We start from the raw sequence: 6,000 nt of genomic DNA, 5'->3' as shown, positions 1-6,000 counted from the left end.
TGAAGAATCATCTACCAAGTTTTATTACAAGACAATGGGGCCTCAAGGTATTGAATATATTTAGATATCCTTGCTTGCTATGCAATTCTCTATCCCCTAGCCTATATAGATCCTACCAGACCGTTCACTGTACTCTTTTGAATGTGGTCTCCATAGTAACCTAGGCCCTGACATCAAGTTATATTATGATGTGTCATGGTCTCCGTGGTAATTTAGGAATCTTTTTTCCAGTCATTTCATATGGTAGCATCTCCCACACCACATTCTGCAGAGATGGGAATTGATTGTGTTTGACTTCCTCATTGTCACACCATGGTTTCTCCTTTCAGGCAATGTCGCTAAATTCTGAACTAATTTTAAGTGGCCTTATGTTATGTTTGCTCTCCCTCTGGCTGCTTGATAATGCACAGGCTCTGGAATTACATCAAAATGCTAACTCGGGAAAGAAGACAATTCCAAGTAAGTTCAGTATTATCCATGCTAATTACTACAATGGATTTTATCTTGAGATGAAATTTGTATTGTTATCTACATACCACATTCTCACAACATCTAAAAGCATTTTGCAGCCAATGAAGCGCCTTTCCAGTCACTTTTTTACACACACAGACAAAAGTGGGAATCGGTTTGCTTACGGCAAAGAGCTACAATCAATTATTGACCAAGTAATCTCTTTTAGTGGCATTAACTGAGAAATGTATATAGGCATTGACATGGGGAGAATGAGCACAGTCTTCTTTAGAAACAGGATATTAATATTCAGAGAGACTATTCATTACTACAATGAGACCACTAACCATGCAAAGTCCATGTTATATCACTAGGCCTCTAATTCGGATGTGAGTATCGACGTGCATAATCCAGTAGAGCCACAGGCACAGGCACAGGGCAGCTTTCTTGGTTGTGTGGGATGTGTTCTGGGACCATGAGAGGCTGTGCGAGATTTGAACTCCCAGGAGTTTGCAGCTGGTTGTAGTTTCCACAGCGGTGCTGCCGAAATAAAGAGTGGTGTGAGTGGTGCAAGTTCTCCTGAAGTCGATAACCATCTCCTTTGTCTTGCTGACATTGAGAGAGAGGCTATCTGCCTGGCACCAGGCCTTAAGCTCTTCCACCACCTTGCTGTAGGCCATCTCATCCTTGTTGGTGACGAGTCCCACCACCGTCATGTCGTCGGCCAACTTGACAATGTGATTATTCGGGGTTCAGCACACAGCCCTTGGGAGCACCTGTGTTGAGGATGATGGGGAGGATGGAACAGTGAGGGAGTGTATCCTCACTATCTGAGATCTGTTACTCAGGCAGTCCAACACCCAGATGGACAATGATGAATTGACTGAGGAGTAGGAGTTTGTTCACCAAGATCTGTAGGACAATAGTTTTGAATATTGAATTGAATCCAGAAAGAGCATTCTGACATATTTATACTCATGTCCTTCTAGATGCGCAGTGGAGAGCATCCTAGCATGCTGTATTAGTGCTTAGTACGAAAGCTGCAGCTTGTATGTATGTATACATACACATTCAGTATATCCCAGCAACATAATGAAGGATCGCACCCACCCTGCTCATACACTGCTTGTCCCACTCCCATCAGGGAGGAGGTTACATAGCATCCATGCCAGGACCACCAGACTCAAAAACAGTCACTATCCCCAAGCAGAAAACATCTCCACCCACTAACACACACCACCACAGCCCCCGCACAAGAACTGCTTCATCGTTCCTGTCAGAGTCACCTTGCACTCCTGTGCCTAGCGTCACTTTATGGGCCTACAATCAATCTACTGTATATGTACAAATTTTATGTATTTATGTTTATTGTGTATCTTGTTATTGTGTTTTTTGTGCTGCATTGGATCCGGAGTAATAATAATTTCGTTCTTTATACTTGTGTACCGGAAATTACATCAAATAATTTTGAATCTTGAATCTCGGTATAAGGTTTGAGCCTACTATCACGTAATTCATAGGTGAAAATACTGCCAGCAAGCCATGGGTTGATGTTTCCTCAATTTTATTTAAGTCCCAAATGGTATGTTGCACTTAGGATGTCCTGGATTGATGATGACAACATGGATGCTGAGGGCTGTGGAGGTTAATTTTTATGATGAAGCTAACAACGAAGGGCAGAGTTGATTTCAGGTCCTGTTTAGTGTTGCAGGATCACAGATCAGAAGCATGGAAAACTATTCTCTGTTCTTCGATAGGTTTATCAAGGAACTATAATAATTCATCCTGAAGGATGAATAAGATATATCAAACGAAATTCCCCCCTCACTCCTTCTACCCACCTGGCTATCACCTCCTGCTGCTGCTACTCCCTCCTTCCCTTTCTTCAATGGTCTACTGTCCTCTCCTAATTCCTCCTCCTTCAGCCTTCGACGGCTTCCACCTATCACCATCAACACCATCACGAGTAAAGCCCTCCCCACCCCATTGAGCACATCTACACAGAGAGTTGTCACAGAAAAACAGCATTCATTATCCGGCACCCCCACTACCCAGGTCATGCTCTCTTCTTGGGGCTGCCATCAGGGATGAAGAAGGTACAGGAGCCTTAGGACTCACACTAACAGGTCAGGAACAGTTGTTACCACTCAACCATCAGGCTCTTGAACCAGAGGGGATAACCTCACTTAACTTCACCCATCCCATCGTTGAACTGTTCCCACAGCCTATGGACTCACTTTCAAGGACTCTTCATCTCATGTTCTCAATATTTATTGCTTACTTACTTATAGTTATTTCTCATTTTTTGTATTTGCACAGTTGTCTTTTGCACACCGGTGGTCTGCCCTGTTGGGTGTGGTCTTCCATTGGTTCTATCATGGTTATTGGATCTACTGAGTATGCCCACAAGGAAATGAACCTCAGGGTTGTATATGGTGACATATATGTACTTTGATATTAAAATTGCTTTGAACTTTGCAATTCATTCCCTCATGCCGCATCCACCCACCTTCCCCCTCATCTGGTTTCACCTATTACCTGTCGGTTTGTACTCCAGAACAAAGCGGGATATTGTTTGCTCTGGGAGAGTAATTGGAACTTTGCGTGAATATGGCAGGAAGGAAAGGAGTTAGGCCAGGCAGGTTAAATGAGATGGTAACAAAAGAATTAGAGAGGAATATGGCAAAAAAGCAAAATTGCCAGTTTTTTGAAATCCAAATTTAATATGTTTGTATATTGTAAGGCAACAAGCAAAGACATGAAGACTTTGAAACTAGGAAAAGTAAACAGGTGGGTTTTATGGTAGTCTGTATACAGTAGAGGAAGTGCTGGACATCTTAAAATCCATGAAGGTAGGTCTGACGAAGTATATCCAAGAACACTGTGGGACACTGGAGAAAAACTGTGAGCATCCTGGCCGAGATGTTTATGTTATTGACAGCCTCAGGCGCGGTGTCGGTAGACTGCAGAGTGATGACCACTAGGGCTTTATTTAAGAAGGGTGGTAAAAAGAAGCCTGGGATTTATAGGCCAGTATGTCTAACACTTGTGGTAGATAAGTTACTGGAGAGGAGTGTAAGGGATAAGAAATATGTGCATTGGAAAGACAGGTTGATTAGAGGTAGTCAGCACAGCTTTGTACATGTAGATCATGTCTTATAAACTTGATAGATAGATACTTTATTGACCCAGAAGAAATTACAGTGTCAGAGTAGCATTACAATTACACAGATATAGATATTAGAAGAGAAGTAGAAAGAATTAAGAAATAAGTTACTGCAAACTGTCTAACAGAAAGGGGTCATCACTTCCCTAGTTGCAGGTTGACTCATTATAGAGCCTAATGGCCGAGGGTAAGAATGACCTCATATTGCGCTCTTTGGAGCAGCACAGTTGTCTTAGTCAATTACTAAAAGTGTTCCTCTGTTCAGCCAAGGTGGCATGAAGAGGGTGGGAAACATTGTTCGGAATTGTCAGGATTTTCCGTAGGGTCCTCTGTTATACCACAGTCTCCAGTGTGTCCAGTTTGACTCCTATAACAGAGCTAGCCTTTCTAATCAGTTTATAGAGCCTGTTGGCATCACCCGTGTTGATGCCATTGCCCCAGCACATCGCCACGTAGAAGATTGTACTGGTGACAACAGACAGGTAGAACATGTGAAGGAGAGGCCTGCATACTCCAAAGGACCTCAGTCTCCTCAGGAAGTAGAGGCACCTCTGGCCCTCTTGTACACAGCCTCTGTGTTGGTGCTCCACTCAAGTCTGTCATCCTGGTGTATCTTCAGGTACTTGAAGGTCCTCAGCATGTCCTCGCTATCAATAGTAACAGGGTTCAATACAGACTTCCTAAAGTCCATCACCATATCCTTTGTCTTATTAATGTTAAGCTGCAGCTGATTCATCCTGCACCATTTGACAAAGTCCTCCACCAGGGCCCTGTATTCACCCAACTATTGCTGAGTTTTTGATTGCCTTTGATGTGACCAAGAGCAATGATGAGGACAGACTTGTGTTTGTATGGATTTTGGTAAGGCTCCACATATTAGACTGCTCTGGAAGTTTGGATTGTATGGAACCCAGAGACAGCTGGCTAATTGGGTAAACAGTTGGTTTGACGTTGGGAAACAGAGGATGACAGTGTAAGTTTCTTTCTCAGAGTGTTAAATCATGACAAGTGGTGTGCCTCAGGGGACAGTGCTGGGTCCATTGTTATTTGTCATCTATAGCAATGATTTCAATAAAAATATACAAAACGGGGTTAGTAAGTTTGCAGATAGTATAGTGGGCAGTAAAAAGTTTTCAAAAATTACAGGGCGAATTGAAACAGCTGTGTAGTGGGCTGAGGAACGACGAGCGGAGTTTAATTCAGGTAAGTGCATGGTGTTGCAGCTGGACAGTTAAATCAAGGTAGGACTTCCACAGTGAGCAGTAGGGTCCAGGGGACAGCTGTAGACCAGAAGACCTTGAAATACAAGTATATTGTTCCCTGAAATTTGATTCACAGGTAGTGTGGGGAACAAAACTTTTGGGACTCTGGCTTTCATTAGACACGATACCAAGTATCAAAATTGGGAGGTCATGGTGTGGTTGTAGAGGGTGCTGCTGAGGCCACACTTGGAGTAAAGTTTTAATCATCCTGCTATAGGAACGCTTACAATGGAAAGACAGCAGAAAAGATTTATAAGGATATTGCCAGGACCTGTGATACTGAATTATAGGGAGAGGCTGTGACTTCTGAAACTTCATAGGAGACTGAAAGTTGATCTTACAAAGGCTTACAAAATCATGAGGGGCATAGATAAAGTGCATGCTCTCCCAGGGTTAGGGAAATCAAGAACTAGAAGGAATGGGTTAAGGCGAGAGGGAAAAGATTGAGCAGGAACTTAAGGAGTAACTTTTCTTTACACAGAGAGTGATACGTATGTGTAACAAGCTGCCACAGGAAGTGGTTGTGGCAGGATCAATAGCAACATTTAAAAGGCATTTGAATGAGAGCATGGATTGAAAAGGTTTGGAGCCAAACTCTGATTTGGATCTTGGTCAGCACTGAGCAGTTGTGCCTGAGAGCCTGGTTGACTCTCTGTAGCATATTTAAGCAGTAGGGTCTGTGCGTCCTAGGGATTTTCCCAAGCACTTCATTGTCGATTGTGTTTTAAATGTGTACCTGCTATTTTGAGCTAAATGGCACCAACTTTGTCCACAAGAAAATTTTACAGCAAATACAAGAGTTTATTTGTCCAGGCTGCTGGACAAATTATTTATTTTTATTTTTTATTTAGAGATGAAGCCCAACAAGTCTGTGCTGCCCAATTACACCTTGTGACCTATCAACCTAGTAACTCTTATGTCTTTGGACTGTGGGAGGAAACCGGAGCACCCAGAGGAAACCCATGTGGTACAGGGAGAACACACAAACTCCTTACAGACAGTGGCAGGAAATTGATCCCAATGTATATAATCGAATTTTATTACTATTGCTTCTTTTAAGAACTAGAAATATGTAAAATGAAGTCTGACATTTATAATGACGCATTACAGAAAGTTCAAAAA

The 6,000-nt window shown here is 42.5% G+C and overlaps 1 protein-coding gene across 1 annotated transcript in view; it reads left to right on the top strand.

The window, feature by feature from the left end:
• The first annotated feature begins 381 nt into the window (after window positions 1-381).
• LOC140732802 (uncharacterized) overlaps window positions 382-6,000 on the top strand; it is a 237,808-nt gene continuing 232,189 nt past the window's right edge. The window contains exon 1 of the mRNA XM_073055435.1: window positions 382-459. The gene's annotated coding sequence lies outside the window, so the exon portion shown is untranslated. The remainder of the gene's footprint in view (window positions 460-6,000) is intronic.

This window comes from Hemitrygon akajei, chromosome 9 (assembly GCF_048418815.1).
Source record: "Hemitrygon akajei chromosome 9, sHemAka1.3, whole genome shotgun sequence".
Taxonomy (NCBI): domain Eukaryota; kingdom Metazoa; phylum Chordata; class Chondrichthyes; order Myliobatiformes; family Dasyatidae; genus Hemitrygon; species Hemitrygon akajei.
Note: the sequence above shows the minus strand (reverse complement) of the source record. Positions and strands in the feature narration are given on the sequence as shown.